The sequence below is a fragment of the Pleurodeles waltl genome, chromosome 3_1 (genome assembly GCF_031143425.1).
Source record: "Pleurodeles waltl isolate 20211129_DDA chromosome 3_1, aPleWal1.hap1.20221129, whole genome shotgun sequence".
NCBI classification, from domain to species: domain Eukaryota; kingdom Metazoa; phylum Chordata; class Amphibia; order Caudata; family Salamandridae; genus Pleurodeles; species Pleurodeles waltl.
This window is the reverse complement of record NC_090440.1, coordinates 424,380,043-424,407,324: the sequence shown is the minus strand read 5'-3', so window position 1 is coordinate 424,407,324 and position 27,282 is coordinate 424,380,043. Positions and strand designations below refer to the sequence as shown.

At 48.9% G+C, this 27,282-nt stretch overlaps 1 protein-coding gene across 4 annotated transcripts in view; it reads left to right on the top strand.

Annotated features, from left to right (window-relative positions):
- The window catches only part of WDR93 (WD repeat domain 93), a 360,263-nt gene that overhangs the window by 262,955 nt on the left and 70,026 nt on the right, over positions 1-27,282 (top strand). The gene's annotated exons all lie outside the window — the stretch shown is intronic.

Genomic DNA, 27,282 nt, shown 5'->3' with positions numbered 1-27,282 from the left:
AGAAAATGTGCTGGATACAAACTTAGCTACCACGACATGGAAACAATGAAGAATGCCTCTGCATTGGCGTATCAACAGAAAGTTTATAGACAATACTCCATTTTTTGTCCGTTCTAAATTAACAATAGAACGAAGTTGCTCATGCATGAAGTTATGTCCAAGTATACAAACTTAGAGTAAATGTTGTTTCATCCAGAGTAACATAGAAAGTTGCGCATTTTAGATGGAGCACATCCAGGATCATGAAAAATGAACAGGAACTCACTGATGGACGGGGAAATATAATGGTAGATGAGAGACATATATTCTCTGAATTATACTTTTCTGCTGAAATGCACAAGCGCACACTGTCACTGAAAGCGTCAAAGCACTTACAGACTCAAGAGCACTTATTTCATAAGTACTCTACACCCGTCATCACGTCCCCTGCTCCTTCCCATTAGTTGAGTACATCTAATACTAAGTATGTATCATCATCTGAAATTGTATAGCTGCAAATGACTGCAAGACCAACACTAAGGTCTACTCGAAGTTATTGGAGGCTAGTGATTGCCCCATGACAGATGTTAATGCTCTTGCCACTGTGTTGTATTAGTTACAACTGAACATAAACCAATATGGAGAAATTCAGTTATGCGCTCTAGTAGAAACGTCTGAATCTATTAAGTTCCTGACAATCCATGGGCCTTATGTCGAAAGAACTTTGACCGAGCTGGAGTGCAGTCACTTCTGGACTAATCCAACTACAATTACCCCTGACTTGAGCTTTAGGTCACATACTCTTTTGTTGCTTTCAGACTGAAATCTCGTATTACACCTGCAGAAACGTCACACTTGACTGCCAGCTACCTTCCTGCCAAGCATATATGTGCAGGACAGAGACTTATCTTAACGCAATTTTACCAGAGGCATGTTACACTTTATTCATTAAATTCCGAGTGGGTGTATTCCGTAGTAGCATGTATATGTCTAAATGTTCAATTAATCAACTTACTAGTGAGCTCTGTAATTGCGGAATTGCGAGTTATTGTTAGACTTGATACTATTTTGCACAAAAACAAAAAAATCTGCGCTGTATATGGTTAGTGGCCCTATTTAGATTGTTTTCGATCTCAAAATGTAATAGTGTGCTGTCAGAGAACAGATGTCCCCTTGATATTTGTGCCCATAGTAAGCTACCTCTAGGGCCCCTGAACTGAGAAGACCAGTACAGGCCGTAGGCTTGGATGTCTGGTCCCATGGATAGACCTGTTATGTTCTATGTAGTGCCATTGTAGCTGTACTTTGAATTTTAACCTTGATTTAAGAAATAGGCAGTGAGTTACTGGAGTACTTGATAAACAGGGTGAGATAATGGCCTCAAATCGGTTATCTACAAAGAAGGCTAGAATTTAGGCTCCCATCGGGAACTCCACAGTAATGATTACTGCAGTGCAGTTACGTGCCGCCTTGTTGCGTGTAGTATTATGATCGTAGAGATTATTGTTTCACATTCAACAGGAATACATGTTGTAACTATAAGAGTAAATTGTTCATTGCAATTGCTAGGATAGTCTTTAACTCTAGGGTGGTTGTGATTCCTGCTCCCCTTACAGTTGTCTTTTAGGTATTGTTTTAAGGAATAGTTATTAAGTATGGTCCAAACATCCTTATAACCTTCCTATCCCCTTCCTTTTCTCTGTTATTGCTTTTATTGTTCACTTCTCTTAATAACCCCTTGGGTGCAAAGGACGTAACGGTTACGTCCTCATATGCACTGTTCGGGTGCCGAGGATGTCACCATTAAATCCTGGTATAGGCCCCTGAGGGAACTGCTAGCGCTCCCCCCAATGGCCCTTCACCCCCCTCCATGGGCAGGGATGGAAGGGGAATCCCTTTTCCACCCCGTGCCCCTCCGACTCCCCTAGTGATGCCTGATGACGTCAGCGCACGATTGCGTGCTGACCTCATCGGAGGCCACTAGACACCAGGGAGTTTTTTTATTTTTACGAAAATGAAGATGGCCATACCCCCACCCCAAATAAATGAGTACAAATTTGTTCTGCCCACCGGTGGGCAGATAGGGCAATTACTCCTGATCCATCCCTCGGGGGGAAGAAAGCCTACTAATTACCAGGGAATTAAAAAATAATTAAAAAAAATTGTGGGGTGGTGGCTGCCAACCAGTATGGGTATGGTTATGCCCCCACCCCAACTGAAGGGGGTAACAGTCTTTCACCTCTCCCCCCACACACTAAAACATCTAATCCCACGGCAAGCAAGGGGACATTTAATTATTTTGGGTTTTGGTTTTACATTTGGGCCATGAGTGCTTGTCTAACTCTCAAAATCGTCCCACTTGGAATGGTGAGGGCTGCACTTTTTTGACTTTGGGATGCTGCCATGTAGAAAAATCTGTGGGACCTAGACACATCTGAAAACTAAACATTTGGATGAGTCCAGGGTGGTGTGGTTCACTTGCACCCTCACCATTTTCTTATCCACAATGCCCTGCAAACCTCCAATGTTGTTTGAAACCACACATTGTTTCCAAAGGATTCTGGGTAACAGAACCTGGTGAGAGCCCCACAAGTCACCCCAGCCTGGATTCCCCTAAGTGTCTAGTTTTCAAAAATGCACAGGTTTGGTAGGTTTCCATAGGTGCCGGCTGAGCTAGAGACCAAAATCCACAGCTAGGCACTTTCCCAAAAACACATCAGATTTCAGTGGAAAAATGTGATGTGTCCATGTTGCGTTTTCTGTCACAGCCATTAGGCTTACCCACAAAAGTGAGGTACCATTTTTGTCGGGAGACTTGGGGGAACACAGAATAGCAGAATAAGTGTTATTGCCCCTTGTCTTTGTCTACATTTCTTCCTTCCGAATGTAAAACTGTGAGTAAAAAAAAGACGTCTATTTGAGAAATGCCCTGTAAATCACATACTAGAATGGGGGGCCCGGAATTCAGATATTTGCAAATAACCACTGCTTCTCAACAACTTACCTTGTGCCCATTTTGGAAATACAAAGGTTTCCTTTATACCTATTTTTCACTCTTTATATTTCACCAAATGAATTGCTGTATACTCGGTATACAATGAAAACCCATTGCAAGGTGCAGCTCTGGGTACATAGGGTTCTTTATGAACCCACAAATCCTATGTATCCCCGCAACCAGAAGAGTCCAGCATACGTAACGGTATATTGCTTTAGAAAATCTGACCTCACAGGAAAAAGTTACAGAGTAAAACGTGGAGAAAAATTGCTGTTTTTCTTTACCTCAATTTCAATTTGTTTTTATTTCAGCTGTCATTTTCCATAGGAAAACCTTGTAGGATCTACACAACAATCCCTTGTTGAATTCAGAATTTTGTCTAAATGTTTAGCTGTCCGGGGTTCAGCATTGGTTTCATATCCATTTCTGTCACTAACTGGAAGGAGGCTAAAAGCACAAAAATAGTTCAAAATGGGGTATGTCCAAGTAAAATGCCAAAATTGTGTTTAAAAATGTGGTTTCCTGATCTAAGTCTGCCTGTTCCTGAAAGCTGGGAGGATGGTGAATTTAGCACCGCAAATCCTTTGTTGATGCCATTTTCAGAGAAAAAACAACAAGCCTTCTTCTGCAGCCCTTTTTTCCCATTTAAAAAAAAAACGAAATTTTAACTGTATTTTGGCTAATTTCTTGGTGTCCTCCAGGGGAACCCACAAACTCTAGGTACCTCTAGAATCCCTAGGATGTTGGAAAAAAAGGACGCAAATTTAACATGGGTAGCTCATGTGGACAAAAAGTTATAAAGGCCTAAGTGTGAACTTCTCCAAGAGACCTAGGGGAATCCAAGATGGGGTGACTTGTGGGGCTCTGACCAGGTTCTGTTACCCAGAATCCTTTGCAAACCTAAAAATTTGGCTAAAAAAACAAATTTTCCTCACATTTCGGTGACAGAAAGTTCTGGAATCTGAGAGGAGCCACAAATGTCCTTCCACCCAGCATTCCCCCAAGTCTCCCGATAAAAATGGTACCTCACTTGTGTGGGTGGGCCTAGCGCCCACGAAAGGAAATGGCCCAAAACACAACGTGGACACATCACATTTTTTCACAGAAAACAGAGGTGTTTTTTTGCAAAGTGCCTAACTGTGGATTTTAGCCTCTAGCTCAGCCGGCCCCAGGGGGGGGCAGAAATGGCCTAAAATAAATTTGCCCCCCACCCCCCCAGGGAGCGACCCTTGCTTACGTGGTCGCTCCCCTTGCGTGACGGTGCAAAAAAAAAAGATCCCTGGTGCCTAGTGGTTTCTGCCCCCCTTGGGGGCAGACTGACCAAAAAATCGGCCGATCTGCCCCCAAAGCAGGCAGAAATGGCCTAAATACAATTTGCCTCTCCAGGGGAGCGACCCTTGCCTAAGGGGACGCTCCCCATCTGTAAAACAAAAAAAAAAATCCCCAGTGCCTAGTGGTTTCTGCCCCCCTTGGGGGCAGATCGGCCTAATTAAAATAGGCTGATCTGCCCCCTTGGGGGGCAGAAATGGCCTAAAATAAATTTGCCCCCCAGGGGAATGACCCTTGCCTAAGGGGTCTCCCCTTACGTGAAATTCACGAACAAAAAAAAAAACTCACTGGGTGAGTGGGGGGCAGAAATAGCCTAAATATAATTTGCCCCCTATGGAAGCGACCCTTGGCTAAGGGGTCGCTCCCCACCTCTAAAACAAAAAACAAAACAAATAAAAACGAAAAAAATTATCCCTGGTGCCTAGAAGTTTCTGCCCTCCCTGGGGGCAGATCGGCCTAATAATAGGCCGATCTGCCCCCAGGGGGGCAGAAGGCAGAAAAGGCTTTAAAAAAAAATGCCCCCCCTGGGAGCGACCCTTGCCCAAGGGGTCGCTCCCTTATGTCAATTTCATTTTTAAAAAAAACATCCCTGGTGTCTAGTGGGCGTTTTGACAGCCGGATTGCTTTCAATCCGGCTGCCAAAACGCAGAGAGAGACTTCAAAGGGAAGGAAATCACTTTCCTTCCCTTTGAAGCCTCTCTCGGCCTCCCCCATGTGATCGGAAGAGAAATGCAAAGCATTTCTCTTCCGATCGCGCTGGAAGCTGAGCTTACAGCGCGATGGGAGGACGCTCTGTGACAATCAGCTCGCACGCTGACGTCACAGGGGGGGGTCGGGGTGGAAGGGGAAGGGCTTCCCCTTCCATCCCTGCCTTGGTGGGGTGGGGGGGGACCCCACAGAGGAAGCGCTAGCACTCCCTCTGGGCTGTATGCCCAGGACGTAATGGTTATGTCCTGGGCACAGCAGCACTGTGCCGCAGGACGTAACCATTACGTCCGCGGCACAGAAGGGGTTAACTTCAGTTTCCTATTGCGCTGTATTTTGAAACTCTGGAGCAACCAGATACAGGCATCAAACTCCTTCCTATTGAGGCTGAGACCTATCTAACCACATTTCCTGCACTTTTTGTCTTTTAAAATTGATAGCCTTTGTAATCATTATTGAAGTTATTCGAAAGTGATATAAATGCTGCCTATAGTTACGCAATGTTTAAAAAATATATTTGAAAAACATTTCTTTTAGAGAAACAGAAACATAGGTAGGCTGTGTCTTTATGGATTTAATACAGATCAAACATCCAATCAGTAGAACTCAAGATTCAAAATTTCAAAATGATAGGTAAGTATAGCACGTAAAGACATAAAGACCCACTTCTGATCATCTGGTTGTGCTAGTCTGGGGGAAAGTCACAGGTTCAGGCCAAGTGCATTGGAGCACGTGCCGGAACCAGGGACCAGGTTAGTCCAGCTGAAAAATGTACCTAAAGTCCTGCGTGAAGATTCCAGTTTGCAGTGGAGACCACAAGGAGCGAGGAGAGCATTAGGGAGGGTTATCACTGTACTGCAAAGAGTAGGCCTGGCGTTGCCAGTCATCGCTGACAGTCTCTGTAGCACAAAAAGTTGAGTTCATTGGACCTTAACATTGGCAATCAAGAGTGGGCCTGGCATTCCCAGTTCTTGCTGGCAGTCACTGTAGCATGAAGAGTTGGGTTTACTGGAGCTTAGCATTGGCGGTCATCAAGGATGACAAGACTCCAGCACCTTAGGGCTTGTTAGCATTTGCAGAGAGCTCCAAAACTTCAGGATTTCTTCATTTTCTTTATATGAGTTGTAGGAAAGTACCCTCTTTTTTGGCATGGTTACCCCCACTTTTTTCCTGATGTCAGTGTGTTTTGACTGTTTTCACTGGGATCCTGCTAACCTGGACCTCAGTGACTGTGCTCGCTCGCTCTATATTTGGTTGTCCCCAACTTTTCACACCCCACAGTTGGCATACTAGTGCCCCCATATAAGTCCCTAGTATGTGGTACCTAGGTACCCTGGGTATTGGGGCACCAGGAGTTCCTCAGGGGCTGCAGCATGTATTATGCCACCCATGGGAGCCAATGGAAAATGTGTCTGCAGGCCTGCCATTGCAACCTGCGTGAAAAGGTATGTGCACCCTTTCACTACTGGTCACTGTAAGTCACCCCTATGGCAGGCCCTCCTAGCCCAGAGGGCAGGGAGCAGGTAACTGTGTGAGGGCACTACTGCATGAGCAGAGGTGCCCCCACAAACTCCAGCTCCATTTTCCTGAACTTCGTGAGTGCAGGGAATCCATTTTAACTGTGTACTGGACATAGGTCACTACCTATGTCCAGCTACATAATGGTAACTCTGAGCCTAAGCATGTCTGGTGTCAATCATGTCAGAATCATTCCCCAGTACTGTTGCCAGTATTGGTTGTATGGTTCCATGCACTCTGGTGGCTCCTTAGAGGACCCCCAGCTTTACTCCTACCATTTTTCAAGGTTTTCCTGGGCATCCCACACTGCTGCCATCCTACATACTGGTTTCTGCCTTCCTGCTGCTTGAGTAGCTCAAATCCAGGAAGGCAGAACAGAGAACTTCCTTTGGGAGACGAAGGCAACACCCTCTCTCTTTAGAAATAGATGTTACATGGCTTGAGAGGGGTAGCCTCCTCAAGCCACTGGTTTGCATTGAAGGGCACATTTGGTGCCCTCCTTGCAGAATCCAGTCTCCACCGGTTCAGGGACCTCCAGTCCCTGCTCAGGCATGAAACTGGACAGTGGAAAGGGGAGTAACCCCTCCCCTGTCCATCACCACCCCACGGGTGGTGCCCGTAACTCCTCCAGGTGGCCACTCGATTCTGCCATCTTGAATCCAAGGTGGGCAGAGGCCTCTGGGAGCATCTGAGTGGCCAGTTCAGGCAGGTGATGTCACAGCCCCCTCCTGATAGGTGGTCACCCTGCTAGGTGACTAATCCCCCTTTTAGGGCTATGTAGGGTCTCCCTCTTGGGTGCGTCCTTAGATTTGACATGCAGGATTCCAGCATGACTTCTTTGCAATGTTTACTTTGACTTCTGGCCACTGGAACCACAACGGGACTTCACAAGAACTTACAATCTGCAGCACCAGTGATGACTTTGCTTTGCCACATTGTTTCTACAGCTCCTTCCAGCAACTGTAACATTTTCCTGGCTGTGCATCCTCCAAGGGCTGCAAGTCTTCAGTCTGCACCAAGAAGCAAGAAGGAATCTCTCTTGGAGTGAGGGAGTCACTCCCCTGCATCCACAGGCACCAATTGCAATGGCTACCGGCTGCATGGGTCCTTTCCCCTGCAACTTTGCGTGGTTCCTACAACATAGGTGGTGGTCTTGAGTGGTCCCCTCGGTCCTCTCTACCAGCTTTCCAACTTTGGAGGTGGTGAGTCTTTGCCTCTCCTTGCAGGACAGTACCCCTGTAGTCCACGACTCGTGCAGCTACCAAGGCTTGTTGTCTCTTCTTCCAAGGGATCTTCAGGCTTCGGCCTCCAGCATTCTTCTCTGCAATGCGTAGTCTTCTTTTATGTATGTAAGTGCTGTGTGACTATGGGCCATATGTACGACCAAATTTTCCCATTGACACAGAATGGGAAAAACCCTTTGCTACATCTGGCCCTATAAGTGGTATTGGATGAGCTTTGCATGTCTCCTAGATAAACCTTGGCTGCTCATCCACCACTACCTCTAGAGAGCCTGGCTTCCTAGACACTGACTACACCTCACTAATGGGGGATCCTTGGACCTGGTATAGGGTAATAACACCATAGGTGCTCGCCACTCACCAGGCCAGCTTCCTACAGGAGTGCACACTGATGGCAGCCAAGGGTCCAGGACGTGCGGAAGCACCTCTTGGGGATCCAGGACTCACTATCGCAAAGGCCAGCGGGGCTCAGGCTGTTCTAGTTGCAGGTCAAGGCAGTTGCAGCAGGTCAGCTTGGCTGTTGTATGGAGGCATCTGGAGCTTGTGTCCCTGTAGCTCAAAACAGGAGGTCGGCCAGCCGACCCTTAGTGTCACTCAGCTTAACCTGGGATGAAGGAAGCATGTCCGCTCTTCCTTCTTAAAGACCAGGGCAGGCCTCAAGCAGCAAGGCAGTCCTCTGGCAGCAGGGCAGTGCTTCTCCTGTAATGTGCACAGTTCCAGGTGTGTACTGAACAGTTGGTCTGAGGGTCCAATGTTTATACTTGGTGCCAGCTTTGAAGTGGGATAATCTTCTAGGTCTTCCTCCACATCTGGTTCTGGAATTTCCTTCTCTCCCCTGTCAAGGCTCCAAGGAATCTGGGGTGACTATAGGCTGTTGTCTAATTCTTTTGAGTGTGGTGGAGGCAGCCCCTTTCAAATGTAATTGGGGCAGTGAACATCTCCACCCCTCCCATCCTGACAGGATAGCTGTAAGGAAATGCCTCCTTGGCATGGTTGCCCCCTGACTTTTTGCCTTTGCTGATGCTATGTTTACAATTGAAAGTGTGCTGAGGCCTGCTAACCAGGCCCCAGCACCAGTGTTCTTTCCCTAACCTGTACTTTTGTATCCACAATTGGCAGACCCTGGCATCCAGATAAGTCCCTTGTAACTGGTACTTCTAGTGCCAAGGGCCCTGATGCCAAGGAAGGTCTCTAAGGGCTGCAGCATGTCTTATGCCACCCTGGAGACCTCTCACTCAGCACAGACACACTGCTTGCCAGCTTGTGTGTGCTAGTGAGGACAAAACGAGTAAGTCGACATGGCACTCCCCTCAGGGTGCCATGCCAGCCTCTCACTGCCTATGCAAGTATAGGTCAGTCACCCCTCTAGCAGGCCTTACAGCCCTAAGGCAGGGTGCACTATACCATAGGTGAGGGTACCAGTGCATGAGCATGGTACCCCTACAGTGTCTAAACAAAACCTTAGACATTGTAAGTGCAGGGTAGCCATAAGAGTATATGGTCTGGGAGTTTGTCAAACACGAACTCCACAGCACCATAATGGCTACACTGAAAACTGGGAAGTTTGGTATCAAACTTCTCAGCACAATAAATGCACACTGATGCCAGTGTACATTTTATTGCAAAATACACCCCAGAGGGCACCTTAGAGGTGCCCCCTGAAACTTAACCGACTGTCTGTGTAGGCTGACTAGTTCCAGCAGCCTGCCACACCAGAGACATGTTGCTGGCCCCATGGGGAGAGTGCCTTTGTCACTCTGAGGCCAGTAACAAAGCCTGCACTGGGTGGAGATGCTAACACCTCCCCCAGGCAGGAGCTGTGACACCTGGCGGTGAGCCTCAAAGGCTCACCCCTTTGTCACAGCCCAGCAGGGCACTCCAGCTTAGTGGAGTTGCCCGCCCCCTCCGGCCACGGCCCCCACTTTTGGCGGCAAGGCTGGAGGGAACAAAGAAAGCAACAAGGAGGAGTCACTGGCCAGTCAGGACAGCCCCTAAGGTGTCCTGAGCTGAGGTGACTCTAACTTTTAGAAATCCTCCATCTTGCAGATGGAGGATTCCCCCAATAGGGTTAGGATTGTGACCCCCTCCCCTTGGGAGGAGGCACAAAGAGGGTGTACCCACCCTCAGGGCTAGTAGCCATTGGCTACTAACCCCCCAGACCTAAACACGCCCTTAAATTTAGTATTTAAGGGCTACCCTGAACCCTAGAAAATTAGATTCCTGCAACTACAAGAAGAAGGACTGCCTAGCTGAAAACCCCTGCAGAGGAAGACCAGAAGACGACTACTGCCTTGGCTCCAGAAACTCACCGGCCTGTCTCCTGCCTTCCAAAGATCCTGCTCCAGCGACGCCTTCCAAAGGGACCAGCGACCTCGACATCCTCTGAGGACTGCCCCTGCTTCGAAAAGACAAGAAACTCCCGAGGACAGCGGACCTGCTCCAAGAAAAGCTGCAACTTTGTTTCCAGCAGCTTTAAAGAACCCTGCAAGCTCCCCGCAAGAAGCGTGAGACTTGCAACACTGCACCCGGCGACCCCGACTCGGCTGGTGGGGATCCAACACCTCAGGAGGGACCCCAGGACTACTCTAAGACTGTGAGTACAAAAACCTGTCCCCCCTGAGCCCCCACAGCGCCGCCTGCAGAGGGAATCCCGAGGCTTCCCCTGACCGCGACTCTTTGAATCCAAAGTCCCGACACCTGGGAGAGACCCTGCACCCGCAGCCCCCAGGACCTGAAGGACCGGACTTTCACTGGAGGAGTGACCCCCAGGAGTCCCTCTCCCTTGACCAAGTGGAGGTTTCCCCGAGGAATCCCCCCCTTGCCTGCCTGCAGCGCTGAAGAGATCCCGAGATCTCTCATAGACTAACATTGCGAACCCGACGCTTGTTTCTACACTGCACCCGGCCGCCCCCGCGCTGCTGAGGGTGAAATTTCTGTGTGGGCTTGTGTCCCCCCCGGTGCCCTACAAAACCCCCCTGGTCTGCCCTCCGAAGACGCGGGTACTTACCTGCAAGCAGACCGGAACCGGGGCACCCCCTTCTCTCCATTCTAGCCTATGTGTTTTGGGCACCACTTTGAACTCTGCACCTGACCGGCCCTGAGCTGCTGGTGTGGTGACTTTGGGGTTGCTCTGAACCCCCAACGGTGGGCTACCTTGGACCAAGAACTAAGCCCTGTAAGTGTCTTACTTACCTGGTTAACCTAACAAATACTTACCTCCCCTAGGAACTGTGAAAATTGCACTGTGTCCACTTTTAAAACAGCTATTTGTGAATAACTTGAAAAGTATACATGCAATTTTGATGATTTGAAGTTCCTAAAGTACTTACCTGCAATACCTTTCGAATGAGATATTACATGTAGAATTTGAACCTGTGGTTCTTAAAATAAACTAAGAAAAGATATTTTTCTATATAAAAACCTATTGGTTGGATTTGTCTCTGAGTGCGTGTACCTCATTTATTGTCTATGTGTATGTACAACAAATGCTTAACACTACTCCTTGGATAAGCCTACTGCTCGACCACACTACCACAAAATAGAGCATTAGTATTATCTCTTTTTGCCACTATCTTACCTCTAAGGGGAACCCTTGGACTCTGTGCATGCTATTCCTTACTTTGAAATAGCACATACAGAGCCAACTTCCTACATTGGTGGATCAGCGGTGGGGTACAAGACTTTGCATTTGCTGGACTACTCAGCCAATACCTGATCACACGACAAATTCCAAAATTGTCATTAGAAATTCATTTTTGCAAATTTGAAATTTTTCTAAATTCTTAAAAGTCCTGCTAGGGCCTTGTGTGTTAAGTCCCTGTTTAGCATTGTCTTTTAGAGTTTAAAAGTTTGTTAAAAGTTTGAAATTAGATTCTAGAAACAGTTTTAGATTCTTTAAAAAGTATTCCAACTCTTAGCAGAATAATGTCTGATACAGAGATGCAGGTGGTGGAACTCGACACCACACCTTACCTCCATCTTAAGATGAGGGAGCTAAGGTCTCTCTGTAATATAAAGAAAATAACCATTGGCTCCAGACCTACCAAAATTCAGCTCCAGGAGCTGTTGGCAGAGTTTGAAAAAGCCAAACCCTCTGATGATGACCTCACAGAGGAAGAAATTAGTGACTTGGAGGCCAATGTCCCTCCTCCAGTCCTAAATAGGGAGAACAGGACCCCTCAAGTCCTGTCTCCAACTGTGTTAGTCAGAAATAGTGAGTCCCTCACAGGAGGGTCCCACATTTCTGAAATCACTGAGGATGCTCTCAGTGAAGATGACCTCCTGTTAGCCAGGATGGCCAGAAGATTGGCTTTAGAGAGACAGCTCCTAGCCATAGAAAGGGAAAGACAAGAGATGGGCCTAGGACCCATCAATGGTGGCAGCAATATAAATAGGGTCAGAGATTCTCCTGACATGTTAAAAATCCCCAAAGGGATTGTGACAAAATATGAAGATGGTGATGACATCACCAAATGGTTCACAGCTTTTGAGAGGGCTTGTGTAACCAGAAAAGTGAACAGATCTCACTGGGGTGCTCTCCTTTGGGAAATGTTCACTGGAAAGTGTAGGGATAGACTCCTCACACTCTCTGGAAAAGATGCAGAATCTTATGACCTCATGAAGGGTACCCTGATTGAGGGCTTTGGATTCTCCACTGAGGAGTACAGGATTAGGTTCAGGGGGGCTCAAAAATCCTCGAGCCAGACCTGGGTTGACTTTGTTGACTACTCAGTGAAAACACTAGATGGTTGGATTCAAGGCAGTGGTGTAAGTAATTATGATGGGCTGTACAATTTATTTGTGAAAGAACACCTGTTAAGTAATTGTTTCAATGATAAACTGCATCAGCATCTGGTAGACCTAGGACCAATTTCTCCCCAAGAATTGGGTAAGAAGGCGGACCATTGGGTCAAGACAAGGGTGTCCAAGACTTCAACAGGGGGTGACCAAAAGAAAGGGGTCACAAAGACTCCCCAGGGGAAGGGTGATGAGACAACCAAAACTAAAAATAGTAAAGAGTCTTCTACAGGCCCCCAAAAACCTGCACAGGAGGGTGGGCCCAGAGCCTCTTCACAAAACAATGGGTACAAGGGTAAAAACTTTGATCCCAAAAAGGCCTGGTGTCATAGCTGTAAACAGCATGGACACCAAACTGGAGACAAGACCTGTCCCAAGAAAGGTTCCACTCCAAACTCCCATCCAGGTAACACTGGTATGGCTAGTCTCCAAGTGGGATCAACAGTGTGCCCAGAGCAAATCAGGGTCCACACTGAAGCTACTCTAGTTTCTGAGGGTGGGGTGGATTTAGCCACACTAGCTGTCTGGCCGCCTAACATGCAAAAATACAGACAGCAACTCTTAATTAATGGGACTAGAATAGAGGGCCTAAGGGATACAGGTGCCAGTGTCACCATGGTGACAGAGAAACTGGTTTCCCCTGGCCAATACCTGACTGGAAAAACTTACACAGTCACCAACGCTGACAATCAGAGAAAAGTACATCCCATGGCAATGGTTACTTTAGAATGGGGAGGGGTCAATGGCCTGAAACAGGTGGTGGTCTCCTCAAATATCCCAGTGGACTGTCTGCTTGGAAATGACCTGGAGTCTTCAGCATGGGCTGAGGTAGAACTAAAAACCCATGCAGCAATGCTGGGTATCCCTGAACTGGTGTGTGTGAAAACAAGAGCACAGTGCAAGGCACAGGGTGAACAAGTAGAGCTGGAGTCTGGAAGAATGGCCCAGCCTACCAAGAGAACAGGAAGGTCAGTTGGGAAACCAACTGCAACACAGCAAAAGAAAGGGAACCTCTCTTCTCAGGAAGAAGTTCTGCCCTCTGAGGGAACTGAGCCTTTGGAGCTTGAACCTTATCAGGTTGAGCTCTTAGGCCCAGGGGGACCCTCAAGGGAGGAGCTGTGTAAGGGACAAGAAACCTGTCCCTCTCTTGAAGGCCTTAGGCAGCAAGCTGCTGAAGAGTCCAAAGGCAAGAAAAATGGAACACATAGGGTCTATTGGGAAGATGGACTCCTATACACTGAGGCCAGAGACCCCAAACCTGGTGCCACTAGGAGAGTGGTAGTGCCTCAGCTGTTCAGAGAGTTCATCCTAACATTGGCCCATGACATTCCCCTTGCTGGACATTTGGGACAAACCAAGACGTGGGAGAGGTTAGTCAACCACTTCTACTGGCCCAATATGTCCAACATGGTTAAGGAGTTTTGCCTCTCCTGCCCCACCTGTCAAGCCAGTGGTAAGACAGGTGGGCACCCAAAGGCCCCCCTCATTCCACTTCCAGTGGTGGGGGTCCCCTTTGAAAGAGTGGGTGTGGACATAGTTGGTCCACTAGAACCTCCCACAGCCTCAGGAAATCTGTATATCCTGGTAGTAGTGGATCATGCTACCAGGTATCCTGAAGCTATTCCCCTTAGGTCGACTACTGCCCCTGCAGTAGCCAAGGCCCTCATTGGTATCTTTACCAGAGTGGGTTTCCCTAAGGAGGTGGTGTCTGACAGAGGTGCCAACTTCATGTCAGCATACCTAAAGCACATGTGGAATGAGTGTGGAGTGACTTATAAATTCACTACACCATAGCATCCACAAACTAATGGCTTGGTTGAGAGATTCAACAAGACATTAAAAGGCATGATCATGGGGCTCCCAGAAAAGCTCAAAAGGAGATGGGATGTCCTCTTGCCATGTCTGCTTTTCGCTTACAGAGAGGTGCCACAGAAGGGAGTAGGATTCTCACCCTTTGAACTCCTGTTTGGTCATCCTGTAAGGGGACCACTTGCCCTTGTTAAAGAAGGCTGGGAGAGACCTCTCCATGAGCCTAAACAGGACATAGTGGACTATGTACTTGGCCTTCGCTCTAGAATGGCAGAGTACATGGAAAAGGCAACCAAAAACCTTGAGGCCAGCCAACTGCTCCAGAAGTTTTGGTATGACCAAAAGGCTGCACTGGTTGAGTTCCAACCAGGGCAGAAAGTCTGGGTTCTGGAGCCTGTGGCTCCCAGGGCACTCCAGGACAAATGGAGTGGCCCTTACCCAGTGCTAGAAAGGAAGAGTCAGGTCACCTACTTGGTGGACCTGGGCACAAGCAGGAGCCCCAAGAGGGTGATCCATGTGAACCGCCTTAAGCTCTTCCATGACAGGGCTGATGTGAATCTGTTGATGGTAACAGATGAGGATCAGGAGGCAGAGAGTGAACCTCTCCCTGATCTTCTATCATCAGACCCAAAAGATGGCACAGTAGATGGAGTGATCTACTCAGACACCCTCTCTGGCCAACAGCAAGCTGATTGTAGGAGAGTCCTACAACAGTTTCCTGAACTCTTCTCCTTAACCCCTGGTCAGACACACCTGTGTACCCATGATGTGGACACAGGAGACAGCATGCCTGTCAAAAACAAAATCTTTAGACAGTCTGACCATGTTAAGGAAAGCATCAAGGTGGAAGTCCACAAGATGCTGGAATTGGGAGTAATTGAGCGCTCTGACAGCCCCTGGGCTAGCCCAGTGGTCTTAGTCCCCAAACCTCACACCAAAGATGGAAAGAAAGAGATGAGGTTTTGTGTGGACTACAGAGGGCTCAATTCTGTCACCAAGACAGATGCTCATCCAATTCCAAGAGCTGATGAGCTCATAGACAAATTAGGTGCTGCCAAATTCTTAAGTACCTTTGACTTGACAGCAGGGTACTGGCAAATAAAAATGGCACCTGGAGCAAAAGAGAAAACAGCATTCTCCACACCTGACGGGCATTATCAGTTTACTGTTATGCCCTTTGGTTTAAAGAATGCCCCTGCCACCTTCCAAAGGTTGGTGAATCAAGTCCTTGCTGGCTTGGAGTCCTTTAGCACAGCTTATCTTGATGATATTGCTGTCTTTAGCTCCACCTGGCAGGATCACCTGGTCCACCTGAAGAAGGTTTTGAAGGCTCTGCAATCTGCAGGCCTCTCTATCAAGGCATCCAAATGCCAGATAGGGCAGGGAACTGTGGTTTACTTGGGACACCTTGTAGGTGGAGGCCAAGTTCAGCCACTCCAACCCAAGATCCAGACTATTCTGGACTGGGTAGCTCCAAAAACCCAGACTCAAGTCAGGGCATTCCTTGGCTTGACTGGGTATTACAGGAGGTTTGTGAAGGGATATGGATCCATTGTGACAGCCCTCACTGAACTCACCTCCAAGAAAATGCCCAAGAAAGTGAACTGGACTGTGGAATGCCAACAGGCCTTTGACACCCTGAAACAAGCAATGTGCTCAGCACCAGTTCTAAAAGCTCCAGATTATTCTAAGCAGTTCATTGTGCAGACTGATGCCTCTGAACATGGGATAGGGGCAGTTTTGTCCCAAACAAATGATGATGGCCTTGACCAGCCTGTTGCTTTCATTAGCAGGAGGTTACTCCCCAGGGAGCAGCGTTGGAGTGCCATTGAGAGGGAGGCCTTTGCTGTGGTTTGGTCCCTGAAGAAGCTGAGACCATACCTCTTTGGGACTCACTTCCTAGTTCAAACTGACCACAGACCTCTCAAATGGCTGATGCAAATGAAAGGTGAAAATCCTAAACTGTTGAGGTGGTCCATCTCCCTACAGGGAATGGACTTTATAGTGGAACACAGACCTGGGACTGCCCATGCCAATGCAGATGGCCTTTCCAGGTTCTTCCACTTAGAAAATGAAGACTCTCTTGGGAAAGGTTAGTCTCATCCTCTTTCGTTTGGGGGGGGGGTTGTGTAAGGAAATGCCTCCTTGGCATGGTTGCCCCCTGACTTTTTGCCTTTGCTGATGCTATGTTTACAATTGAAAGTGTGCTGAGGCCTGCTAACCAGGCCCCAGCACCAGTGTTCTTTCCCTAACCTGTACTTTTGTATCCACAATTGGCAGACCCTGGCATCCAGATAAGTCCCTTGTAACTGGTACTTCTAGTGCCAAGGGCCCTGATGCCAAGGAAGGTCTCTAAGGGCTGCAGCATGTCTTATGCCACCCTGGAGACCTCTCACTCAGCACAGACACACTGCTTGCCAGCTTGTGTGTGCTAGTGAGGACAAAACGAGTAAGTCGACATGGCACTCCCCTCAGGGTGCCATGCCAGCCTCTCACTGCCTATGCAAGTATAGGTCAGTCACCCCTCTAGCAGGCCTTACAGCCCTAAGGCAGGGTGCACTATACCATAGGTGAGGGTACCAGTGCATGAGCATGGTACCCCTACAGTGTCTAAACAAAACCTTAGACATTGTAAGTGCAGGGTAGCCATAAGAGTATATGGTCTGGGAGTTTGTCAAACACGAACTCCACAGCACCATAATGGCTACACTGAAAACTGGGAAGTTTGGTATCAAACTTCTCAGCACAATAAATGCACACTGATGCCAGTGTACATTTTATTGCAAAATACACCCCAGAGGGCACCTTAGAGGTGCCCCCTGAAACTTAACCGACTGTCTGTGTAGGCTGACTAGTTCCAGCAGCCTGCCACACCAGAGACATGTTGCTGGCCCCATGGGGAGAGTGCCTTTGTCACTCTGAGGCCAGTAACAAAGCCTGCACTGGGTGGAGATGCTAACACCTCCCCCAGGCAGGAGCTGTGACACCTGGCGGTGAGCCTCAAAGGCTCACCCCTTTGTCACAGCCCAGCAGGGCACTCCAGCTTAGTGGAGTTGCCCGCCCCCTCCGGCCACGGCCCCCACTTTTGGCGGCAAGGCTGGAGGGAACAAAGAAAGCAACAAGGAGGAGTCACTGGCCAGTCAGGACAGCCCCTAAGGTGTCCTGAGCTGAGGTGACTCTAACTTTTAGAAATCCTCCATCTTGCAGATGGAGGATTCCCCCAATAGGGTTAGGATTGTGACCCCCTCCCCTTGGGAGGAGGCACAAAGAGGGTGTACCCACCCTCAGGGCTAGTAGCCATTGGCTACTAACCCCCCAGACCTAAACACGCCCTTAAATTTAGTATTTAAGGGCTACCCTGAACCCTAGAAAATTAGATTCCTGCAACTACAAGAAGAAGGACTGCCTAGCTGAAAACCCCTGCAGAGGAAGACCAGAAGACGACTACTGCCTTGGCTCCAGAAACTCACCGGCCTGTCTCCTGCCTTCCAAAGATCCTGCTCCAGCGACGCCTTCCAAAGGGACCAGCGACCTCGACATCCTCTGAGGACTGCCCCTGCTTCGAAAAGACAAGAAACTCCCGAGGACAGCGGACCTGCTCCAAGAAAAGCTGCAACTTTGTTTCCAGCAGCTTTAAAGAACCCTGCAAGCTCCCCGCAAGAAGCGTGAGACTTGCAACACTGCACCCGGCGACCCCGACTCGGCTGGTGGCGATCCAACACCTCAGGAGGGACCCCAGGACTACTCTAAGACTGTGAGTACAAAAACCTGTCCCCCCTGAGCCCCCACAGCGCCGCCTGCAGAGGGAATCCCGAGGCTTCCCCTGACCGCGACTCTTTGAATCCAAAGTCCCGACACCTGGGAGAGACCCTGCACCCGCAGCCCCCAGGACCTGAAGGACCGGACTTTCACTGGAGGAGTGACCCCCAGGAGTCCCTCTCCCTTGACCAAGTGGAGGTTTCCCCGAGGAATCCCCCCCTTGCCTGCCTGCAGCGCTGAAGAGATCCCGAGATCTCTCATAGACTAACATTGCGAACCCGACGCTTGTTTCTACACTGCACCCGGCCGCCCCCGCGCTGCTGAGGGTGAAATTTCTGTGTGGGCTTGTGTCCCCCCCGGTGCCCTACAAAACCCCCCTGGTCTGCCCTCCGAAGACGCGGGTACTTACCTGCAAGCAGACCGGAACCGGGGCACCCCCTTCTCTCCATTCTAGCCTATGTGTTTTGGGCACCACTTTGAACTCTGCACCTGACCGGCCCTGAGCTGCTGGTGTGGTGACTTTGGGGTTGCTCTGAACCCCCAACGGTGGGCTACCTTGGACCAAGAACTAAGCCCTGTAAGTGTCTTACTTACCTGGTTAACCTAACAAATACTTACCTCCCCTAGGAACTGTGAAAATTGCACTGTGTCCACTTTTAAAACAGCTATTTGTGAATAACTTGAAAAGTATACATGCAATTTTGATGATTTGAAGTTCCTAAAGTACTTACCTGCAATACCTTTCGAATGAGATATTACATGTAGAATTTGAACCTGTGGTTCTTAAAATAAACTAAGAAAAGATATTTTTCTATATAAAAACCTATTGGTTGGATTTGTCTCTGAGTGCGTGTACCTCATTTATTGTCTATGTGTATGTACAACAAATGCTTAACACTACTCCTTGGATAAGCCTACTGCTCGACCACACTACCACAAAATAGAGCATTAGTATTATCTCTTTTTGCCACTATCTTACCTCTAAGGGGAACCCTTGGACTCTGTGCATGCTATTCCTTACTTTGAAATAGCACATACAGAGCCAACTTCCTACAATAGCCCATTCTGCAAAGATCTAGTCCCCCTTTATCTGACTGCCCCGGAGGAACACACAAAGGCCAACTGCCCTCTTCACTTAGCCGTGTGACTCAGGCTCCAGGCACCAAAGAAGGCAAACAAATGCCAAAGTTCTAAAAGTGGCGTTTTCATAGTTGTGACTTAAGATACAACTTTATCATTAAAGAGAATTTTCAATTACAATTATTTTGAGTGTAAACATGACATTCCTACCTGCTCCCATTCAAAGGTTTCTCACTGTTTGAATGTAAGAAGGTAACCAAATGTTAATCTGTGGGATAGATCAGGCTCACCACAGTGAAAACTAATTTAGGAGTTTTTCACTACCAGTACTTAAAAGTACATGTCCAACTTTTCAAATACACTGCTCCTTCTCTATGGGCTGTTTAGGGCTTACATGAGGAGTGGCTTTTATGTATTAAAAATGGAGGTTTAGGCCTGGCAAAAGGTGTATTTTGCAAGGTCCAGTTTGCAGTTTAAAACTGAACACAGCCTGCAGTGGCAGGCCTGAGACCTGTTTTAAAGGGCTATTTAAGTGGCTGGCACAATAAGTGCTGCAGGCCCACTAGTAAAATTTAATTTACAGACCCGGTTAAATGTTGTACAACTATACTAGGGTCTTATAAAGTAAATTAAATGTGCCAACTGGGTGTAACCAAATTTCACCATGATTGAAGGAGAGAGCACACACACACTAGCACTGCTTATGAGTGATATAATGCACAGAGTCCTAATGCCAACAAAAACAAAATTCAGCAATAGGAGGTGAGTAGACAAAATGTTTAGGGGAAAGCCAAGGGCTGGTAGGGCTAACAGTGCCCCAACTGTGCATTTTACAGCATTGATTATTTAAAGATATTGGCTAAAACATCCAGAAGGAGGACTAATAAAATATTCCAATATTACTCAATGTTAGAGTGCCCAAGAGCAGTAGTTTCACTGATGTGCCGGAAATAAAAAACCTGTTTGCCGGGTATATGAACTCTGGATGTGATGCAGACAAATATTTGAGCCACAGAATATAAAATACCCTTCAATGTTTCTTTATTTGTTAGGGTAAACTTTCTGTACTGCTAATATTGGGATGCTAAATAAACCACCAGTCTGCTAGGTGTACCACTCAATAATAAGTACACTAGAGTACTTCTCAGAATGCCAACTGGATTTAGGTGAACACTGATCCTTAAAAGAGGCAGTGTTGTTTTGGTGGCTGGGGACAGCCCCCTGAGAAGATAGTGGCTAATGTTTCCAGGACTGGTGCTCAGGATGGTAGAACCTACAACAGGTAACATATTCTGTAGGCTCAGCACCCAAACAAAGGTATCCATAAGGTTATGCCAGTGTTGCTATCGCCCTAGTATGAACACAGGTTTGTAACAGTCTACTCTGAGGTCCAAAGCATTGTTGTTGTTCTATCTATATTGAGAGCTGCATTAAGGGTTCACCAGAAATCACGCATGTTCAGATGAAAAATACCCATGAGCTGCTGGGCAGTTTGTTGCTGGATGCTGCACCACATTGGTGACTGAGTATCCACACTGCCTGGACCGCTCTGGCATCTCCATACACATGGTCACTTTAAGGGGTGTACCATTAACTGCCTAGAGCACCAGTCCTAAAGGGCGACATCCGGAATGCAGAATTAACTGCAGAACAATGGATGTCAAACCTGGGCTTCATTTTTATTTACCAAATGAGTGGCATTATTTTCAGGAATGGTGCATGAAAAGCAATATTCACTACTCTTGCCTAGTCTGTCTATAGGATGTTATTGGAGGTTTCTAATGCAAGATGAAGTAAAATAATTTCCTGTTACTAGCTGATAAGAACTTCTAGCCACGGATTTCATACTTTAGAATTATCGCCAGGCGTCAGACATATTTTTTTGTTAGTAGTATATCTGCATGACGTTAAGTGGTATCATTCATGCCAGAAGTGACATGCGTGGTGTCTCTATAGGTCCCACCCCAGTGTGCTGATATAATTTATTTTCCCTTCAAGCCAGTCAGCGCAGATCCAGAGAGAGCTACCCTCAGTTGCTTTTTGAATGTCTTTTTTTGACTTATCAAAGCTTTTTGAGACTTGTCTCCTGGTGTGGTTGGGATGTCAACAAGGAAGGCTGGATTCAAGTCCTGCGGTGCCTGTCCCTGACAGATGATGGTGACAGACCCGCACCTCGTCTGTCTCCAGCGCCTTGAACACAACTACGACACCAAGACCTGTGTCAGTTGTCATGACATGCACCCCAAGGCCTTGAGGGACCGATTCCTCAAGCTCATTGCTGATTGATGTGCATCGCCACAACACTGTCAATCCGGGTCGAGAGGAAGGGCCTCAGGATCGGTCGCAGGTCCATTGATCTTCGTCCCAATCAAAGTCATCCTATTTCTGAAGGTCCCACATGAAAAAGAAGAGCAAGAAGTCGAAGACATCTTTGACTTCTGGCGATACATGGGAGCATCAACACTCGAAGACTGGCTCTGTGGTTGAGCTTGCCCATGGGCAGCTTCCGCCCCTCCCTGAGCTTTGAGGAGCCGGAGCGACATCCAGCCAACTTCGAGAATGAGAATTTTATGAGGCCTTCCACCGGCAGGTTCGACAGATGGATCTGGACTAGCTGTGGTCGAGCCACCTCAACCTTCCTTTCTTGGTGCCGGCCCTGCTGCCGATGCTCTCTGCACCACCATCCTCATCCCTGAATCCAAGACAGAGCCGGATGGGCATTGTTTGACACAAACTCCAGGTCTGACTGGGGCCATTTCTTCCAGGATGGAACCTGTAAACTCGGACTTGGGAAAGATTGGGAGGGGCCACAGGGCCCTTATGAATACCAGGCCCTAGACCCCAATAAAGACACCTGGTGTGAGGATATTGCAGATGCCAGTGCACTGGACAACTCCCCAGATATTAGCTCAGTCTCTCCTCCTACTGAGGTATGGAGGAGAGAGCTTATTTGCTGTGGTGGTAAGGAGGGTGGCGAGTTTCTGGACCTTCAGCTGCACTTTCATGACTGTCAAAAGTAACGTCTAGACGAAGGTGCTTCAGCAGGGAGTCCTCCCATCAGAACCACTTCTCCAATTTAATGAAGCCTTCACAGTTCTCCTGCTTAGGGCCTGTTTCAAGCCCTGCAAAGGAGCTACTGTGAACAGGATGGTTGCCTGCTGCCATCGCCCACCCTACGGGACCCCAACTTCCTCATCTAACACCCTAACCCAAAGAGCTTGGTGATTCAAGCCTCCACCTCCAGAGTAAATCCTAGTGTATTCCATAACACTCCACTGGATAGGGAATCCAAAAGGCTGGACACCTTAGGGAAGAAAATGTTTTCTTCTGTCAGGCTAGCACTGTGTTCAGTGAACACCGTTACTTCTATTCGCTCTGGGATTCAGTTGCACAGGTGCTGCCTATGGTCCCGGAGGAGGCCGGGGTCATGCTCTCACAAGCTGTTACTTGCAGGTCAGATGCAGCTAAGTTAACAATTCGATGTTGGCTGGACATGACTTACTCGCTAGGCAGAGTGGTTTCTTCTCTGTGGTCTTACTTGCAACGACAAATGCAAAAACAACAAGTGATGGACGGAATGCTGAACATTGTCAAACATTCACCCCCAGTCACAGATCTGGGTTTAATCCATCGTTTTTTTGCTGCCCATGCCATTTCAGTTTGGACCCAGCCATATGCAAATCAGTCTTGACCCTGTTCCCCATGGGAACAGTCCAGCCCGAACTGCTAGGCCAGGTCTTCCCTGGACTGGAAACAAGCATCCTGGGACCGTTTTCGGGGTTTCACCCCTCATCAGCCAGGCTAGCTTGAATCCAGTGACATGGGAAGCACGGGACCCACGTCTGGGCATACCCTTCCCACTTAGGGCGACAAATGCAAAAACAACAAGTGATGGACGGAATGCTGAACATTGTCAAACATTCACCCCCAGTCACAGATCTGGGTTTAATCCATCGTTTTTTTGCTGCCCATGCCATTCCAGTTTGGACCCAGCCATATGTTGTTTTTGCTTTGTCGCCCTAAGTGGGAAGGGTATGCCCAGACGTGGGTCCCGTGCTTCCCATGCCACTGGATTCAAGCTAGCCTGGCTGATGAGGGGTGAAACCCCGAGACCGGTCCCAGGATGCTTGTTTCCGGTCCAGTGAGGACCTGGCTTGGCAGTTCGGTCTGGACTGTTCCCATAAGGAACAGGGTCAAGACTGATTTGCATATGGCTGGGTCCAAATTGGGGTGGCATGGTGAGCAAAAGAATGATGGATTAAACCCAGATCTATGACTGGGGGTGAGTGTTTGACAATGTTCAGCATTCCGTCCATCACTTGTTGTTTTTGCTTTGTCGCCCTAAGTGGGAAGGGTATGCCCAGACGTGGGTCCCGTGCTTCCCATGCCACTGGATTCAAGCTAGCCTGGCTGATGAGGGGTGAAACCCCGAAACCGGTCCCAGGATGCTTGTTTCCGGTCCAGTGAGGACCTGGCTTGGCAGTTCGGTCTGGACTGTTCCCATGAGGAACAGGGTCAAGACTGATTTGCATATGGCTGGGTCCAAATTGGGGTGGCATGGTGAGCAAAAGAATGATGGATTAAACCCAGATCTATGACTGGGGGTGAGTGTTTGACAATGTTCAGCATTCCGTCCATCACTTGTTGTTTTTGCTTTGTCTTACTTCCAACACCTGGCTGGGGACAACTGTTTTTTGAGGGGATTTCCAGGCTTTGCTTATGTGCATGCCCTTTGATAGCTCCCATCTCTTTGAAGACAAAGTGCACTCCCCGCTGGAGCACTTCAATGATAGCAGAGCGACGGCCAGGTCCTTGGGCCTTTCCATGGCCCCTCGCCAACTCTAATCTGCTTTTCAGTCCTTTTGTGGCCACAGAAGGGTTTTCCAGCTGCGTCTCTAACCACCCAGCCAACACAGCACGCACGCCGCAAGCTTCCATGCCCCTGCGTGGCAGAGGACGCAGTAACTAGAGGCCTTACGGTTCAGACAAACAGAGGTCAGGCAAGTCCACACCTCTCCTGGCAGCCTCCAAGGCTGTTTAGTTTTCCCTCCATCCATCATGACAAATAATGGGAGGCAGGATATGCCATCACCTGCACCACTGGAGGGTGATAACATCCGACCGCTGGGTCTCCAGATTGTCCGAAGGGGCTACTCCCTCTTGTTCATGACCACCCTTCCACCCATGCCACCCACTTACAAGAGGCTGATAGACTACCATCTTTCCTTACTCTGCCAGTAAGTGGTGGCTCTCTTGGCTAAAGGAGCCTTAAAGAGGGTGCGGCAGCAGAAGTAGGTTATGGTTGCTATTCCCACTACTTTCTGGTGCCCAAGAAGGTTGGAAGCCTTCGTCCTATGCTAGACCAGTGCCTTCTCAATTTCTTCTTGAAAAAGGAGAAACTCAAAATGCTCACGCTTGCTGAAGTCCTGTCTGCCTCCGACCCAGGAGACTGGATAGTAACATTGGACTTGCAGGATGCATATTTCCACATTCGCGTCCTGCCTGCCCACAGACGTTACCTATAGTTCACTATAGGTCACAAGCACTTTCAATTCACCGTACTCCCCTTTGGACTTTACCAGCACCCCTTGGGTGTTCACCCAGGTGATGGCAGTGGTTGCAGCTCATCTGCGGAGATCAGCGGTGCCATTCTTTCCTTACCTTGATGACTGGCTGTGGAAGGCAGGGTCATCCCAGGCAATCATCTCTCACCTCCAGACTACGGTGGGCCTCCTGCACTCGCTGTGTTTACTATAAACATGCCAAAGTCACACCTGACCTCTTCTTAGAATGGCGAGTCCAGGATACTTCGGCTATGACACCTATGTTTCAGCCTCTCTCCTGGGTTTCAGTGAGACTGAGTCTGAAGCTGCTGGGCTGCATGGCCTCCTGCATCTTGCTTGTGACACATGCCCGCTGGCATATGCAGACTCTGCAGTGGGATCTGAAATTCCAGTGGGCACGTTGTGCTCACCATGATGACGTCATGGTCGTATATAGGCACCACCCTGGCGCGCTGACGTCAGTTCTTTTATTTCCGCTCCAGCCTACGCGCAGATCTGGACAGAGCTACCTCAGTCATTTTTTGAGTACTTCAACACTTTTGTCAAAGTTTTTGACGAGTTCATGGATGCGTCGAGGGATGTCCCGCAAGACCGGATTCAAGCCCTGCGACTCCTGTCACCGAACTATGTCGGTGACGGATCTGCACCTCGTGTGTCTTTGGTGCCTGGAGCGTGATCACAACCTGAAGTCGTGCTCCGAGTGTCGTGCCATGAACCCGAAAGCTTTGAGGGAGCCGTCCCTGAAGCTCATGGCGGCCCGACAAGCGACTCTGTGGCGCTCACAGTCCTGTTCGAGAGGAAGGTCTCGAGACCAGCCGCGGAGTCACCACCACTCCTCGTCTTCCAAGTCATCGGTACATTCGGGTCACAAAAAGAAGAAGTCAAAGAAGGACAAGCGTTCTTCGACGTCACCCCGTCGATCGGATAATACGACATGGCTCCGGAGGGCCCCTCTGGATCCAATCGCGGATCCGTCCTGACTTCGGTCGTGCCACGGCGACCTTCTCTGGCATCCGGTCAGATGTCGACGCTCCCGACATCGGTTGGGCCCACAATCAATGGTGATCCCATCCTCATACTCGACGACCCGGAGCCGGATCGACGACGATTCCGTTCTCTGTGAGCTCTCCTGGGCCCAGGGTTGATCCAGGCCTTTATTCTTGTGGGCATGGATTCAGGGAGAGTATGGAGAGGATGCTGGATCCCTTAGAATGCCAGCTTGACCCCCAAATGGTTTGGGTGCAGGATTTGGGTGATGCCAGTGGTCTAGACACCTCCCTTGACACTGGTATGCTCTCTCCTCCCAGTGTGGCTACGTAGGAGGGTGCTTCTTATTCTATGGTAGTGAGAAGGGCAGCTGAATTCCTGGACCTCGAGCTACCTTCTGTGGAGGTTAGGCCTAACATCCTAACCGATGTGTTTCAGCCGGGGTCTTCCTCTTCCGAGCCCCTTCTACCCTTTAATGAAGCACTGACAGACGTCCTTTTGGGTACTTGTTCCAGACCCAGCACAGGGGTTCCTGTGAATAGGACGATTGCCCGCTGCCATCGGCCTGCTCCGTCAGACCCAAAATTCCTCACCCAACACCTGAGAGCTTGTCATCCAGGCTTCTTTTTCATCTGGCACATTCCCTGCCACACCCCCGGATGGGGAATCAAAAAGACTGGTTAATTTGGAGAAGAAGTTGTTTTCTTCCAACAGTATAGCGATGCAGTCCGTGAACACCACATGCCTTTTGGGCCGCTATTCCCATACTCTCTGGGATACGATCACGCAAGTGCTGCCTGCAGTTCCGGAGGAGGCCTGGACTGTCCTTTCCCAAGCCGTAACAGATGGGAGGGATGCAGCTAAGTTCATGATTCGTTGTTGACTGGATACAACCGACTCTCTGGGCAGATCAGTTGCATCAACGGTGGCATTGGGACACCACGCCTGGCTGAGAACTTCTGGCTTTTCAGGGGATGTCCAGCAATCCCTGATGGACATGCCCTTTGATGGTACATGTCTCTTCAGAGACAAGGCGGACTCGTGCTCGAGCTCTTTAAGGATTCCCAAGCCACAGCCCGGTCCCTTGGCCTAGCGCCCGCACCTAGACCCCAGCAGTCCGCCTTTCGCCCCTTTTGTGGCTAGGGAAGGGGCACCCAACCACGTCCTTTCCACCCTGGCCACCGACCCCCGCATGCTGTACAGCCCCTGCGTGGCCGCGGACACGGGATCCCACGCCACCAGGGATCAGGGAGCCAATGGGTTGCCCGCCCCCTCTTCAGCCTCCAAGCCTTCCTAGTCCGCAGGTACATCAGGAGCCAGTGGGTGGCAGGATACGCCATCACCTGCCCCAACGGCAATCCATTATGTCGGACAGGTGGGTCCTCCAAACTGTCCGAAGGGGCTACTCCCTCCCCTTCGACACATCTCGTCCAGCCATGCCACCCTCATACAATCAGATCGGAGGATCATATGGCGCTTCTCCGCGAGGAAGTCCACGCCCTTTTGGCCAAAGGAGCTA